The sequence below is a fragment of the Euphorbia lathyris genome, chromosome 2 (genome assembly GCF_963576675.1).
Source record: "Euphorbia lathyris chromosome 2, ddEupLath1.1, whole genome shotgun sequence".
Taxonomy (NCBI): Eukaryota; Viridiplantae; Streptophyta; class Magnoliopsida; order Malpighiales; family Euphorbiaceae; genus Euphorbia; species Euphorbia lathyris.
The window spans coordinates 110,103,518-110,121,658 of record NC_088911.1 but is presented as its reverse complement, the minus strand read 5'-3'; the positions used below and the strand labels follow the sequence as shown (position 1 = coordinate 110,121,658).

At 35.6% G+C, this 18,141-nt stretch overlaps 1 long non-coding RNA gene across 9 annotated transcripts; it reads left to right on the top strand.

Moving 5' to 3' along the window:
• Window positions 1-387: 387 nt before the first annotated feature.
• On the top strand, window positions 388-4,766 carry LOC136219416 (uncharacterized). 9 transcript variants are annotated; one of them, XR_010684145.1, is made up of 8 exons: window positions 388-659; window positions 779-904; window positions 1,075-1,167; window positions 1,333-2,845; window positions 3,536-3,625; window positions 3,746-3,830; window positions 4,319-4,449; window positions 4,533-4,766. It is a non-coding gene; the product is annotated as an uncharacterized lncRNA (long non-coding RNA). The 9 variants fall into 9 exon arrangements; XR_010684147.1 differs by lacking the exon at window positions 1,075-1,167; XR_010684144.1 differs by having other exon boundaries at window positions 1,075-2,845.
• Window positions 4,767-18,141: the final 13,375 nt, after the last annotated feature.

Genomic DNA, 18,141 nt, shown 5'->3' with positions numbered 1-18,141 from the left:
CACCATCTAACTCAATGGTTGTCCAGCATCCAAATGTCCTTGCTATTCGCACATCACGCTCCCCCTTGTATGCTATTCGCACGTCACATTATAATGCCCACTACAAGAAAATAACAGTTTACCAACAACATTTTACTGACGACGTAAATGTCGTAGTTATTAACAATGACATACCTACGATTTACCTTTCAATCTATTCAACAGAAACTATAACAAAAGATACCTACAAAATGGAAACGACTTACCAACGAAATAAATTACTAATGACCGATGTCGTTGGCAATTGTAATTATAATATGTGTCCACGTCATGTGGTTGGTATTATGAAAAAAAGAACTAAATTAGCAATAACTTACCGACCACGAAAAAAATTAGATTTCCCGCTTATTTCCCAAAATTTCCCTCTGAACTTTCACTCTTTCCCTCACCTACTCCTATTTTCCCTAATTTCCCCTCTCTCTGTGTTTGATTTTCATTATCTCTAGAAGCGAAAAGGATTCCCCCAATCTGCTCTAATCAGGCCATCTTCAATCTCTACTTCCGACTCATTCTTGTTGAGCCCTAGTTTTCAATCACGTGATGAAATCACTAGAAGGTAAGATTTTGAGATAGAACAACAGATTTGAACGAGATTGCTCTTGCCTATGGTCCATTTTCAGGTATTATTCAGTTCCTTTTTCTTTACGCATGCTTAAATTGATCATTTGGTTTTTGTTTTTTCTTTCAATAAAGAATGAATGTTGCTTTGATTTTTTCTTTCTTTCTATAAATTTTCAAGTTGGCAGAGCATAATTGTAGGTTTAGTCCTTGCTAAATTCTAGAATATGATTTGATAAGGAAGCAAGCTCATCTTCACTTGTTCTTCAAGTACCATCTCTACTGAGAGAGGATACACCACTTTTAGGTAAGAAACGTCCACTTTCGTCTCTCTCTAGAACCTTTGCCAACGTTTTCATAGCCATAGTTGGAGATGGAGTTCTTGGTCTCCCTTATACTTGTAAAAACATGATGGTATCTTATGGTTTTTGCTTCCCTTATTTACTATTATATGATGCTTCTTGTCCACACTCGCAGAAAACTTGAATCCAATCAAGGGCTCAAATATCTTTTGGTGATTTGGGTTTCGATGTTGATTCCATGATAGTTCTTTCTCAAGCTGGGTTTTATGTTAGTTATCTTATCTAACCTTCATAGCTAATACTTTAGCTTATGTTTTCAATCACATATTTGGATTGTGCACAACAAGAAAACAAACTATCTCATATTTGGAGGAAAATGCATTAGACTATCTCATGTGCCAATGATTCGTAAATTTAACTCTTTTCTGGACAGATGGCAAACAAACTTTATCAGCTGAACTACCCAGCGAACAGTATTGAACAGTTTGCAAGAAAGATGTTGTTGTCAGTTGTTCATCAGCATACTTCAGACAGACCTTTCTCAGTCTGGGTCAGCAGAACAAAGAGAAGGGGAGATAGGATAATTAATTTATCTAACATCCTAATAGATATGTCTTTTCTTGTCATTTATGTTAAATATTGGATCTCTCAGTGTCAGTGGTTGGTTGTGGAGATAAATTGAAGTTATGCATTGTGGGTTCAGCCTTAAAGTAACTGCTGTTTAACTTTTACTTAATAGATTCAGAAGCCTTGCTGTTTAACCATGAAAGGTAACAATTGGCTACTCTCTTCACTACTTCTCTTTTCGCCTTATTTCTACAACAAGTTATGAGATTGAAGTAGTTATTTTGTTTTAATGAACTGTGAATTGGACCATTCTATTGCTTGACCATTCTTATGCCTGCTACTTTGTAATTGCCTATTTACCTCTCTCTCTCTCTCTTATTTCCATAAATATCAGACATTGGTTTCAAAATTGATCTTTAACTTACATCCGATATTGTTCTCTCAGACTAAAAGAGTTCTATTCACAAGTCCTGCATTTGAGATCTGTAACTTATTATCGACATGAATCATGTATTAGTTTCCCAATTTCTGTCATATATATGTCGAAAAAACAAAAGCTGAAGAAAACTCAAAGCCTTGTGTAAACAATATGTTGTGTTGTTTAATAGGTGATAGGACAATCACTTGACCATTTTACTTGCTGTTATTGTTGCTGTTTTGCGAGTAACACGCTGAACGAACTGGAGCTGAATGGACTTGCACCCATTTGCACCCGTTTAAATTGGGTTTACAAAGCTGTTGTTCTGGTTATCATATCCATTTGCACCTGTTTGGTTTTAGATATTTCATGTATAAACTTTGTCCAGTTTTCGCTTCCTTCCTTGCAAAAGAAAGTTGTTGCTTGTGTACCTAATCGGGATATACTATATACCATAATTGTCATATATTGTTCTTTTGCAGGTTATCATTGGGTTGAGGTAAATCATATTTCCCCTCTGTTGTCCTGATGTAAGTTGTATAGAATAAGGAGACTGTAGAGTCTCTTATTGGCATCTCTCTCAATTTCTACTTCATTTTGCTATTCACGAATTCAGGTATGTGTTTTTCCTTATTTCTCTCGCACTTATGCTATAACCTCTCTCTTGACATGGTGGCAGCATATGATCTTGACATGCTAGAAGTTTGACTTCTTCAATTGAAAATCTGTATAAATTCACTATGTTCTTTTTTGTTCTTTTTTATGCTTCCAGATCTCGCAGAAGTTATATAAGCCATATATCAGTCAAGTTCCTCTCTATAATGGGTGCTCTTGGGATTCATTTATGGAGAAGTAATTATAGAACAGGGCAAAGTAGTTGATGGTCCTTTTTTTACTTTTTCAATGGAAGGAGAGATATTTTCTCAATGTTTCAGAAAAAGAGATCAGTAAGACATTGCAGGTTAGGAACTTCCATTTTTTGCTGTCCTCAACGTTTCCAACCGGGATTCTAGAGTTCTGGAAATTCTGTGTAATTCTGGAATTTCTAGAATTCTATTTCCCTTAAGTCGTCTTCAATCCACCATAATTTTCTAGTACCACTAGCTGCCCGGTTAAATCTTTAAGGTTTATCACATAGTTTCTATTTAAAAGTGAATCATGATATCCTTGAGGTTTAACTTCTTTTTACTATAAAATACTTCTCAGAATTCTTTTATATTATGGATATGTTATAATTTGACTCTAAGAATATAAGAATCTGGTAGCTGTATGATCAAACCGTAGGGAGTGTAGCAATCATTTTTTTTTCCATAAACTAGCTATGCACTGAATTTAACAATTCTGACAGCTTTTTTAACAAAAGAACTTAAACATCAGATGGAACTGAACTTAATAGCCATTACCCTTTCATTCTAGGAATACTAGGATCCTTGTTAATTTTGATCGCCAATCAGTGGTACGTATTAGTTTCCCTGATCGTTTAGGTGTCAAGGTCTTGTCATGGGGTTTACTTTTTATACATTCAGATCTCTACTCGGTTTGATGGTTCTCTATGTGTTTTGTATTATAGATTGTCATTTACTGCTTGTGATCTTAGATTTTATTCTGTTTTAAGGCATGATGCAGTGATTATTCATTGTTCTACATGCAGGGATGGGATGATCCCTATGTTACTCGCACCCATGAAGGCCTCCTGAAGTGGAAGTATGCTAATATGAATTCAGTTGATTTTCTATTTGAGGTTATTCGATCAACTTTACCTCTTTAATTTTTCTAATATCTTTTCCTATCTAGGCCCTTCCTTGTTAGCCTCAAATTTCATTGAAATAGTTCACCCTGATAGAATTGAACCTTTTGACAGGTGGATGCTGATGGTCGTCAGTTCTAGTATCTGTTTGAACGAGGAAAAAAGAAGCTGATGGAGGGGAATACAGTTGTTTTCAAAGGTTGATGTCAATTTCAGTAGCATACTTGGAAAGTTTGAACAATTTGCACGCCTATTGAGAATTTCGAATATGAACTTTTTACTCCTTGCAAACTATACTTCAAAGGAGGAAAATGTTTGTGGTTTTCAATTTGATCAGCTTGGCATGGTGCTCTTTTCTAGGTGTCGGTGATCATACTGAAAGAATAGCATTTGGATTCAAAATAATGTAATTTGCAATTTGGATTATTCGTCACGGCAACCTCTCGTTAAGGAAAGTAATTGATTGGTATCAATTGCTTTCCATCTAACAGAGTTTCAATGGGCGAGAAATTTGCATCGAGTGATGTCATTAAGTATGTAGATTGTGTAGAATTATTAATTTCTTGGTTTACCATATTGTTTTGCTTTTATAAGTTGTTTTGTATGTCCTTGCTACTATGATGTGCTTCACTTATCCAAGTAGGATTTATTTTCTTGTCCTAATACCCACTCTCATTATACTTGCAGATGATTCAGATCCCGCTTCATACTCAAGAAAAATCATAGAGTGTTCTTGGGATTCAGAGGAACAGGTTTGGGAATGTATGCGGATCAGGACAGATAAAAATACACCCAATGATTTTAACACCTACAGGAAGGTTGGTCTTGTCATTGTTTGTTTTAAATGTTTCAATCAGCTCATGAGCTGTGAACTAAATGAGATGCTTCCTGATTTATAAAGGTGATGCGAAGTATCAAGGACAACATCACAGAGGAGGTATTACTGAATGAGATCGGGGAGATTACATTATTTATTTCAAACATAAATTGTAGATTGCAATTCAACTTACCCCTCCCTCTTCTTTCATGTCACCACTTTCTTGTTTTATATGAAGGTATTCAGAAAAGGAATCAATATATACCTGTCAAATTGATATATTATCGGATTAGTTTGCGGACTTGATTAGTATTTTTATTATTTTAGTGCATGAGATATTATTTATTAGTTTTAGAATTATTTAAAAATTAATATAATATATAAATTTGATGATTTATAAGATACTATATATATATATATATATATATTATCAACGGCGACATTACAAACGACTTCCATATGATTGAATTTAGTAACCACATACAAATGACTTCCTGACAACACAAGTTAGCAACGACATAGCAACGCCTAATTACTGATGACTTACAAACGATATATATTTTACCGACTATCCACTCACGACAAAGTTGTCCCTATTTTTCGTGCTAATTAATTTGGAGCCAAATGAAATGTGAAGATTACCGACGGTATGCTGATGACATATATATTACCGACGAATTAATGACGACTTGTGTCGTGTCCAATAACGACACCGATTAGTTCTTGTGTTGGTCACTTACAACTTACCAACGACATAGTCGTCGCTATTGCAAACGACAATGAGTTTGTCGTCGGTAATCATTTTCCCAACAAGCAATCCAACTACGACATTAGTTTATGTCGTCGGTAACCGATATTACCGACGAAAATCTCATTATTACAGACGACATTACGTCGTAGGTAAACTGTTTTTTTCTTGTAGTGGCCCCCCTTGCTTGCTATTTGCACATCATATATCCCCTTCATACTCTTCAGTCCATCTCCTAACAGTTGCTACATAACCTGCCCTGTTGCTGATGTATCGTTCAGCAATTCGCTCTCGGCTAGGAAGTGGCCCCTCAATGAAGGGCTCTACCAGCAGTCCATAAATATTCCACAACAGCTATAAAATGTATAGATAAATTAAATTAGACCCCAAACATGAGTAGATAAACTAGACCCCAAACATGAATAGATAAATTAAACCCCAAATGCATAGATTTATAGCATCATCTTACCGTGGCAATACTATGGGAAGGGCGATCAAGTAGCTGGGGCATAGATACATGCCCCAAGGGACCGATATTAGGATGATAAATTTTGATCCTAAATATGACCTACGAACAATAGTAATGTCATGAGTGTATTTGCATATATATGAACTGATTTCTGTGTGTTAATAAGTTCATGCATGTTCTTACAACTGGAGGGGTGGAGGGGAAATCGACAAGGAAGTCCATGTGGACTATGAATACACCTCCTTCATAAGGGGTGTTTGGAGGGCCGTTCATCACGACAGTCCATTGCCGACGGTGAGGACCTGCATATATATTGACAAGCCACCTGGGTGCCTCAGACCGGAAATCGGGAAATCTGCGACTCAACAAAACAATAGAGGTTCCTTATACGTCTATCCATACTCGATATAACTAGAGTAAGTATAGTGTTGGGTTCTGGACTCTTGAGAATTGTTAAACACTTCATATTTATAATGTGGGTGGGTAAGTGAAGGGTCTCAGAATGGAGAAAAGGGTAAAACGAGATTAATTAGGTTTATCTGTATACGATACGTAATTAATGAGCTTCATCAATTGGTTTTGCAGATATCAAGACTTTGGGGATTCTAGGCAATGATGACTTAGATATGCATGCAGATCAAGTTGGATTTGGCTTCCAATCAACACCACCATGCCTCTTGAAAGATTGACGTATATGACAGATTTGGAGATGTATATTGCTTATTGTTTTTACCTTATTACATTCAGAAATTTGTCTAGTTCAAATGTAAACAGATTATGAGCATTAGTCTCCAATAAATTTAAAATCATTGATATACATAAATTCTTGTTTATTTGATTATTGTTCATTACCAGATTCATTCAAAGAAGAAGGCAAAGAGTGATATTTACGTTTAAAAAAATATCATCTAAACAACAATAAAAAAGACATTAAAATAAAAGAATATGTCATCTAAAATAAATCTATTTACATTATTGATTAAGACCTATGCTATCTGATACAAGTTACTACGACAGAAATTATTATAAAAACTGTCACCGTGAATACCAATATGCTAATTTCCCATATAACTACTTGACATTTTTAATTATTAGTATGTCATGTGATGACATTAAAGGTGACGTTAATAAATAAAAAGATGCATCGTAACAATATTCAAATGACAGTACTAAACTAGGCTGATGTCATGTATACTATATAGTATCTTCAAATGACAGAACCTAACCGTCGTCTGAAGGTGCAACAGACGGCAGCGAGCCCTGTGACAGATTTATATCTCGCGGGACGACGGTTTTTACACGTCGTCTGAAGGGGATTTTGGCGTAAACTTAATTTCATAAAAAATTGAAGATCGACATGGTTAAATATAAAATTGAACTTGTTGGAGGATAATTTTTATTTTTCATTTTATGTAAATAAATAGTATAGGTTGTAATTATATTGTATGACTGGTAAAATGAAGTTGAAATAAAAATTACAAAATAGAAGAAAGAAATAAAAAAAAAACAGTAAAAAGAAAACCAAGTGCAAAAGTGGGAAGAAATAAGCTATATTCTCTAGTAAACCTGAGCAAACAATTTTATCGATTTTTTCGAGGCATCTAATGATGCAATTTTTGAATGAATTTAAGGAATTATGAAAGTAGAGAGAAATACAAATCCAGGGACTACTTACTGAATCAAAACAGATGAATATTGAAAGAGATGTGAATTTTTTAAGTTAGATGAGAAAACACATATTTTTAGGGCTCATTTTGTGCCATTTTCTTCAATAGAGGTCCATGTTTTTCATCACGAGTCGGCCAAAATAAAGTCAATTGTTGTAATAAAATTGAAGTTGAGTGAAAATATGAGACAAAGGAGGCTAATATGCATTTAATTTGGTTCTGTTTCTTCTTCAAACCCCACTAAATAAAAAATCAATCAATCGAACAATCATTCTATCAATAGATAAATTCAGCAAAATCATGACTTATCTCGTCCAATTTATTCCTACAGCCTTCAAATCCAGTTTCAAGCTCATATTTTTCAAATTTTCAATTCCCGATTTCAGCTCAAAAGCTTAGTTAAGTTCATACCTTTTGATAATTAGTTCTCTAATTCCAATCGATATAATTGCTATCTGATCATTCACGCCTCTTCGTTTAAGCCTAATATATGTTTCCAAACTATCGATTTATATTAATTCTGCTCATTTAGCAATCTTTCATTATTGTCTTCTTCTTTAGCTTCAAGCCACAACGCACGAACTGAAAGACTCAAAATCCCATTTTTGTTTTGTTTTCTATTTGCAAACCTTTTCAAAATCTTATTTGCAATCTATTAGTTGATTCCAATTAGTTAAAACACTCATAACCGAACTTTTTGTAATTATTTCGGCTGCCACGAGCCACCATTCCTCACGAAACCAATCTCAATCTCTACGCTGATATCCAAATTATAAGTTTCTGTATTTATTTTTTTTTCAAAATGACCTGCTACAACCTTCATTTTCTCCAAACATCTGCCTAGATTAAAGGGCCTAAAGCTCGTGTCTCACATCCCATTGGAACTAAAATAGCAACAGTAATGATGCCTCGTGTAAGGATGACAAACCTGTTGGTCCCTTATAACGTAACAAGTTAGTTCCAAGGGGGGATAGGAACTATTTAAAATTTTGGTACATTAAGGCTGACTTCTTTTACAATGAAAAGGATTACACAGCGCGCTGAGTGAATTTAAGACACTAGCTTAGTCAACTTGTGACTAAGTCAGCTTCTTTCCTTGAGTCAGGAGATAGCACTTGAGTCTATTCCTGAACTCAGATACTCAATGCACACAACTCAGCGTGACCTCTTTACTTAGTCAGTTTTCAAGCAAGCAAAATATATCAAAGGAGTTTAAAGGTTAGAAATATATTACTCAGCAGATTTATCCAGGTTCGGCCTCTATGCCTACGTCTTGTCCCCGGAACACGTTCTGAGCTTTTGAATTCTCTACTGAGCTCTTTAAAGGTAGAGCACCAAACCTTTTACAACTAGAAGCTGAGTATAACAAGAGTACCTTCCTCTTTACCTCTACTCACTCATATTCTACCGCTGAGTACTATAACCGAGTACTCAGCCTCTCCTTTCTATACTTCTAGAAATGATAATGAGATTGTCCTAAACAACAATTGCTAAGACACTTTAGATGATTGAAAATCACTCTAGACTTTTACACAAAATATGGAAATTGGTGTAAGGTATTTGCTTTGCTTTTCTCACAGATTCTTCGAGTATGAATTTGGTCAGCGTAATTGCTAGTTGAAGATCTGTATAGATTGAACCATATGGATGACCTTTATATAGTGACACTTGAGGCACCTGATCATTTCGAATTTCGAAATAACCGTTGGAGAGAAACGGCTTCCTGTCGTTGTCACTCTGGGCGTGCTCAGCGTCGTTGGCCAATAGAATTCTTGCATCTTCTGTCTTAGTCAGTCTTTGGCAGAATGTTTCGCCATTTATGGAAAAGTCCACGGGACAGCTTTCTGCGCCTTCTGAATCTTTCCCAAAGTAGAAATACTTTGTCTGGAAGTTGAACATTCTCTGCCGCTGTCCAGACTGCTTTGTCGTCCAACTCAGCAGCTTCGTCTTGAAGCTTTTGCCACGAAGGCTTCTCGATCCTTCTCTTGCTGAGTCGTCATTTTGGTTGATGCGGCTTCGTTTTGAACTTCTAAGCCGAATGGTGTTGATGTGTTGACTTGGGCTTGACTTCCACTTTATGGACCTTTGGTCTTTTTAATCTCAATGTCTTATACACAATTAAACTCAACCTTGAACAAACACATTAGTGTAAATAAATCAAAGCATTATAAATTTAATGTGTTAGAATATTTTTATCATAACTTAAATAATTTTGTCAAATCAAAATCATGTGGAAATGTGTTTCAACAAAACCTACTAAAGGTTGTTTGAGAATCACGCAACACGACATCCCATCTACTCTAGAAAATAACAAATCACATGAACTGCAACACCTTTTCTTTGTTTTAGATGAAACGTATGAATGATTAGGTATCTAAGCAATGTTGAACCATCCTCAACTCATAGTAAACTGAAGCCCTAAAGAGCTTTAAGAGTCAAAGGGTGGAGGAAATTGATGTCATACAGAATTTACCAATGTACACGTTTCCTAATCTTAAGCTATCATGAATGTTTGGATCACGAGGAACCGTCAAATTAAAGTAAACAAGATGAACATCCCTAAAGACACATGGACCAATGAGACGTTCTCTGAATCCTTTACGGATTAGAGCCTCTCAATCACACCTAAAATTAAGGAATCTCAATTCATGTATATCAATAACTACTTAAAATACGTCCACTATTGAGAATATGACACTTGTTCTCTGTGAAATCTAAGGAGATGCTTAAACACCAACTAAGGTTTTAACTCTAGACTCCCTATAAATAGAATATAACCTTACCATCAAGGTACATACATAATATTACAATTACTTCCAATTGCTTGTTACTTTGTCCTGTTATGCTAATTTTGGCATTAGAGTGTGATCATATTTCAACAACCTCACACTAATCATCTTTCTATATTACTTCAGACACCGATGAGCTTTCCTAGGCGACAAATTAGTTTTAACGTATTATCTTGTATCAATGTGTTTTGATCTTTTATAGCTATTAACATAAATTTTGAAGGAGGATAATAATGAGCAACATGACTTGTTTATCCAAAATATAATTATTTAAAGGGTTAATTACAAATAATTATCATGTGGTTTGGCTGATTTGCAGACTGACACCTGTGGTATTTTTTTTTTTTTTGCAAATACAACCATATTGTTATAAAATTTTACATGTTTTTTTACTTTGGCAAATTTGGCCGATAACAACCTCAAAATAAAAATTTTCAAGAATTAAAGTTGTTTAGTATCATAGTTACTATGAAACCATATTTTTAATTTTTTTAAAATCATCATTTTTGTAGTTTTCTCTCTCTAAACATTATCTTTCTCTCTCATAAAAAAATAACACCTAAATGACCTTAAACCTAAAAAGTTGAAGAAATAAATTTACTTAAAATATCAGTTAACTCTTGAAAATTTTCATTTCAAAGTCGTTATCGATCAAATTCTGACAAAATGGACTCAAATGTAAAATTTTGCAAACCTTTCGACAATAATAGTTAGCCACCATTTATTCTTATTTTCTAGTATTGTAGTAATACATCCGAAAATATATTTTTTTCCAACACAAAATTTTTCTTTACTCAGTATTTTCTAAAACACAATATTTTTCGACAAATTTACATAAAAATTCATTTCTTAATAATGAAAAAATCTCATTCCCATTTAATCTACAACTATTCCACGTAATAATTTGAATTATTTCGAATTAAGTAAATCATTATTTTTAATATATTGTAAGGACTAAGATTTATAAATTATTTGACTAGAATATATAGTTTAGAATCTAGAATTTATAAATTTGAGTGTAAATTTTTAATTAAGATATAAAATCATATTTTATTTATAATATATAAAAATATTGACATATTTAGAATTAATATTAATAATATGAATTTTTTAATAATTTTATAGGTAATTATGGTTTTCAAAAACCCTAAAATTAATTAGGTCAGTTACATGAATATCATAAAAAGTCTAAATATTTATAATTGTTTGTCACAAAAAAAAAAATTCAACAATGTCAAATAAGGAGTTATTATAGGAATAGACACATCCTTTCAAAAAGGAATAAACTAACTATTTGATAAAATATTAATTAAAAATATGATTTTCTGATATTTTAAAATAAAAATACCATGTGATGATTAAAAACGAAAAACGAAAATACTTAATTGAAAAAAAAAATTAAACATGATTTCCTATAATTTTCTCAGATCAATATTACATATCTTTATGTACGCCCAAAATTCTTAATAGGCCCCATGAATTCTAACACCACCAAATGATCGGAGTGTTGAGAACGTTGATTCCTGTTGGGCTTCGATTCTGCTTGGCCTTATCTTGTTGAATTTGTGTTGGGTGGGGTGGGTTGCTAGGGGTGAGACCCGTTTACTCTAATTTGAGGATTTAAAAGGCGTTTTACATAAAATTTGTAATTAATTATAATATTATAATTAAATCATATTATCAAAATTAAATTTCAAACATATCACTATTTTCTATATATCACCACTAAAACATACATTTATATCCTAATTTAAAAAATTTAGACCCATTTTATAAATTCAAAATCCTAACAAATATATTATAGATTCTATTATTTATTACTTAATTTCAGTATCAATCAGTTTAGTCCACTTCAGTAATTTATCATTATTTATTATAATTATAATTATTTATTATTATTATTATTATTATTAGAACCATTATTATTTTTATAAACTTTTTATTTTAATTATTACTATTTTTAAATGATTATATTATTATTTCAGTTTCAGTAGAATTTAGTTCAGTTTATTTCAATAGCATTCAGTTCGTCTAACCCTATAAGATCATATGTATAAGCTTTTATGCAAAAGAAAAAAAAAATCAACATTTTAAAGAGAAACTTACGTGTATAAAACCTTATTTAGCCTATGATGTATATTAAATGACTTTAACCTTATTTAGCCTATGATGTATCTTAAATGACCTTAGTACCCTTGATTGGATCAGCAAAGATATTAAAATACCTTATTACCCTCATATGAGGCGGTCAGGAGGATCCTCCATGTGGCTAATAAGTTGGGAAATTTTAAGGTCGAATAGGGCTAATTGTGTAAGTCCAATTGTAAGACCCAGTAGTAGAATCACACATCATAATTGGGATGTATACCTTATAATTCAAAAAATTCATGTTAATTTACCGTGAATTTGATGATGTGTCTTGGAGAAACTATTAGATATTATCCGGTCCAGACAATTTAGAAGTTCTAGATAAAATAAGTAATAATTATCCTTTTAATAGTAACATTTACTAATTAAAATATAAAGATTGGACAGATTTTTTAATTTTTTTAATTTTTTTTTTGGTAGAAAAGGAAAAGAAAAACGAATAACAACAAACTACCCAGGAATTAGCCTAGGAAAGCTAACCCCAATCCTATCTTCTAAGAGAAGATGAGAGATGAAACTAGGGGAAACAGGAAGGGTAGTAACGCCTAACGTCCCTCCATGGCCCGCCGCCGCCAAGCGATCAGCAACACGATTCTGCTCTCTAAAAATGTGTCTGAACTCTACGAACTCAAAGGAGGAGCAAAGCCTTATAATAGCTTTGATGAGGTTGCGATTGTTAAGACCCATAGAATTATTCTCAGAAATCATTTTGATTGCTTCCAAATTATCAGACTCAACAGAGAGCCTCTTAACACCCAGCCTTTTAGCAAGATTGATTCCAGTAAGAATAGCCCAGAGCTCCGCAGAAAAGGAAGAACCCAACCCTAAATTCTGGGAGAACCCAGAAAGCCAGACGCCCCCTACATCTCTAAGCACACCTCCAGCCGCAATCTTACCGTTACTGAGGCAGGAACCATCAGTATTCAGCTTCACAACCCCCTCTCTTGACCTGCTCCATCCCACGAGATGGACATCACAACACTGAGAGGCTCTGGCAAGGGACTCTCCTTTGAAACTATCGATAATAGAGAAAAGTTTTTTCGAGAAGAAATCAGCTAAGTTTGTCATAAAAACAGTTTTATCTCCAAAAATCTCCTCGTTTCTCCATTTCCAAACTTGGTGACAGATAATAGCAAAGAAAATGTCACCATGCTCCATGTATGGAAGCAACTTTCCTCTAACACCATCAGAGAACCAGTCGACCTCAGAATGTGCCATGAAGGAAGAGAAAATATGGTGTGGGAGAATTTTCCTCCAAACCTCTTTACTATTAGAGCAATCTCTAAGAGCATGGCACAAAGTCTCAATATGGCCTCTGCATCTACTGCAAGCTCCAGAATCAGCCAAGTGCCTTCTGTGCCTATCCGAATTAGTAAGAAGCCTGTCCTTAACGCCCAGCCACAGGAAACTCCTAATACGGAAAGAAACTTTAAGGGTCCAAATCGACTTCCACACATCCGAGGGAGGATCAGATCTAAAGAGAGAGAAAGCTTCAAAGGCCGATTTGCAAGAATAAACTCCATTGTTAGTCAGCGCCCAACAGTGCCTATCCAAGTCTTCCTCTTGATTACTCACCTTCACTCCCCGCATTCTAAGGAGAGTCTCAAGGCTAAAGAAAGTATCAAACTTTGACCAGATCCAGTCCCCTTCCGAGTCAACCACATCGGCAATCCTCCAGTTGCGTATATCACTAGGCGGGGGGGAAGAACACACCTCAATTAACGGTTTATCCCCAATCCAGTTATCAAACCAGAAACTAATGGACTTACCATTCCCCACCTCCAGGCCAACTCCCAAGCAGAACTCATCAAACACAGCACTAAGTCCTTTCCAGAGGAAGGAACAATTAGCAACTCTCTCTTTCGGGCCCCCGAAGATTTTGTCTTTCCGATACTTACCACAAAGGAGGCGAACCCAAAGAGAGGAGGGGTTTTGCCACATACGCCAAAGGAGTTTCATTAATAAAACTTTATTATTGTCCTTTGCTTTCCTAATACCCAGACCCCCAGAATCTTTAGGCTGGCAAACCTCACTCCAAGGCACAAGATGGATCTTCCTGCCCTCCGCAGCTTCCCCCCACAGGAACCTACGGTTAATCTTGTCAAGATCATTAAGCACAGGATCCGGAAGCTTACAAGCCTGCATGATGTGATTGGGAGCAGCACAATTAACAGATTGAATTAACGTGAGGCGGCCAGCGAGAGACAGAGTCTTGGCTTTCCAAGTGGCACACTTCGAATTAGCTTTATCCAAAGTCTCTTTGAAGGAGCCTTTAGACACACGCTCACTATGGAGGGGAACGCCCAGATACTTCCCAAGAGAATCAGTAAGAGGAATACCTGAGAGATCACTTAATCTCTTACAGACTCTCTGATTCATATTCTTAGAGCACATCATCCTAGATTTTTGGATATTAAGCTTCTGCCCAGAGGCCGAACAAAAACAATCCAGAATATCCATAATGACTCTCAACTGCTCCTCATTACCCTCAAGAAAGATAAGGACATCATCTGCAAAGAATAAGTGAGTCACATGGGGACAGAAGCTGTTGATCGCCACAGGGTGGAAACTCCCATTATCAATCGCATCCTGAATCAGGTGAGAGAGCCTCTCCATAGCAATAACAAAAAGGAAAGGGCTCATAGGATCCCCCTGACGGATTCCTCTGCCCGGGGAAAATTCCTCCGACATATCCCCATTGACCATAACTTGAAACACAGGAGAAGAAATACATACCTTAATTAAACTTCTCCAGCTGTCCGGGATTCTAGCTCTCTCAAGGCTCTCCATCAAGAAATCCCAATTAATTCGATCATAGACCTTCTCTAAATCCAGCTTCAGAGCCACAATGCCTTTCCTCCCCTTCCTAATCTTCATCGTGTGGACCATCTCTTGGGCGATCACCACATTATCCATCATTTGTTTACCAGGCACAAAGCTACCCTGATTCTGACAAATGATCGTAGGAAGAATGCCACGGATTCTATTAGCCACAATCTTTGTAACAGTTTTGTAAAGAACATTACAAAGACTGATAGGTCTCATATGCAAAAAGGAAGAAGGCTTATCAATCTTAGGAATCAGAACCAGGAGGGTTCTATTAACCAGCTCAATATCCTTCGAACCACTGAACACCCCCAAGACAAAATTATAGCTTTCAGAAAGAATTATGCATTTCTACATTATTTTATCATTATCTATATTAAAAAATAATCAACTTTCAGATATACATATAACATTAAAAAAAAATTTGGGCCCCTCTCCAGCCTTGAGCCCTAAGCTAGTGTACTCCGGGCCTAGACCCAAGGCTAGTCCTGGATATTACTAAGGTATTGTCTTTATGCATGTGATGCCATGATGATAGTTTAATATGATAGTTTTTGTTTACCAGAAGATTTTTGGGTTCATTTTTAAAATTTTCCATAAATCAATCAAATATCTGTATAAGATGCTCTACTAATTAATGTAGTCACCTTTGATTACAGGAGCAAGATATTATTCTAATAGATGAAGAAAGAAAGCACAAACAGAATTGAAATGAAAGAAGGAAAAGTAGGGACGAGAATTTAGGCATATTTCTGGTGTCTGAGATAAAATAGAAAGATGATCAGATCGTTGATCAGTGACTCCACTTCGATACCTAAGTGATGTGCGGCGCCTAGTAGTATGGTGATGAGGTTACGGATATATAAGTTGTTACGTGTGTATGCTTTTAACTCTACTAGATGCTACTACGTAGGGGCAAGTGTACCCCGTCATATCAAGTAATAATCCGGTTAAGACCGGGTATCGAATCCGCGGGATTTATAACCACAAGTACTAAACTACTCGGTTCTATTCGTTATCTAAGCGGTGAATACTTTAGTTTGGTTTGTGTGACAACTACAAACTACTCCTAAACTATGGTGAGACATATTTATATAATCAAAACTCTAAAGAAGTGATACGAGTGACGATAAGTTATAAATATAATAAACAATAACTCCGAACATATACGATTGATCATTTACTCTTTCAAAGACGACTACGTGTAGACCGACCGGCCCGTGAAGTACTTAGACTACGTGGTTCCTCCTAAAGGCGTGTCTAATGCGAGGGATCAGAAACTAGGGCTCATAAGTTTCGTAGCTTGTCAATTCCTACGGTTTCCGATGTGTCAATTCCGATAGGGCAGCACCTATATGGTTCCCAAAAGGTATCGGAAATCGCATCCCCCCTACACAATAATCAATTATGAATATCAAAACAAGCAATAAATATCAACACGTATAGAGAAACGGGAATTGCAAATCATATATTATAAATATGGAACGCGTAAATGCGGAATATAACCAAGCTTAGTACATAGGAAGAGTGCAAGCTAATTAGCAAGTAGAAAGGGGAGAATCGGCACTTGGAACTAGCTAACCGGAATCAAGGCCGTCTCGTAGGACTTGGAGGTGGAACTCTCGAGCTTGGTGGAACGGAACTTCGACGGAGTGACGGAATAAGTGGACAAGCTCTCAAGGTGGTAGAGTTTTGTTACATAAAATCTGAATGAATGAAATGAGTGATAATCACTCTTATTTATACACATCAAGTTTAGGGGTAAAATCATAAATACACAAGTTACAAATAAGATTTCACATTGTAAATGCAGGTTTCACATGGCACGCCCCGCGTGTCTGGCAATTACCCATCCCGTAGAAGATTTCTCTTACGCGTGGACTGAATTCAGAAGAGTTGACTCATCCACGCTTCGCGTAGACTAGGGTACGCCCTGCGTGGGTGAGTCTCTAGAACTCCGGGTTGAAACATTTCTCCTGTACGCCCCGCGTACATCTGGGGACGCCCCACGTGGTACCTGTTGACCTTGTGGGAACGCACAGGTTGACTGCCGTGACTTAGTGGGAATTACACAGTTGCATGGCATGCCCCGCATGGAGTGTTCTACGCCCTGCATACTTTGAATCTCAATTCTTCATTTGTTCATTTCATCCCAAACCTGCAAAATACGACTTACGAGCACCGAATTATCTTGATGTTTTATTTTTCTGAAATTAATCAAAAGTAAAGGGAATTCTTAAAAGTATAGGTTTTAATTTTATTTTATTATTTAATTGAAAACATACTTATTTTTGTAATTAAACTTAATTATTAGCTCAAAATTAAACTGTAAATCACGCTAAAAGATAGGGACAAAACGTCCCTATCAAGTTAATAGAGTTTTAGATGGACTATTAAGCAATTACGTGTAATATTCTGATAGATGTGAGTATGTCACGTTGTATTTATAAGTAAATTCGATAGTCGACTCCTTAGATTCTTCATAAATCAGCTGGATGATGGATGTATTTTAGGTAGTTTGCATTATACCTATTTTGGAATTCCTTAATCCTATGCGACATTAGTGGGTTTCAACCCGATGAGGATTCAAATGTCTCCCCATTAGTCAATGTGTCTAAGGAGGGGTTTTATACCTATTTAGTCCAATCTGACGACTCCCGTCGATCTGAATGTCCTTGTTAGTTTAAGATGAGAACACATGTGTATTGATATTATTTGCATGATATCAGATGGCATTCTCCCCCGCCCTCCGAATCCTGAAGCTCTTTAGGGCTTCTATCGTAGGAGGCCTCATGGGGTCCTGTCATTTGAAAAGTGGTTCGACATTCCATAGATATCTGGCTCTCTAGATGTTCCGCTTGGAATGTGAACCATTACCTTCTATTGTGGGTGGAATGTTATGTCATGTGACGTTGTTGCCCGGGTGTGCTGTCCTCCCAAATAAGCATCATTATGATCACAGTTTGATTCCATGAGACACTTGACACGTGTATTTAAGCGCCTGGCCTAGGCAAAAAGTAGTAAGAAAGGTTTCTTGATTTCTAAA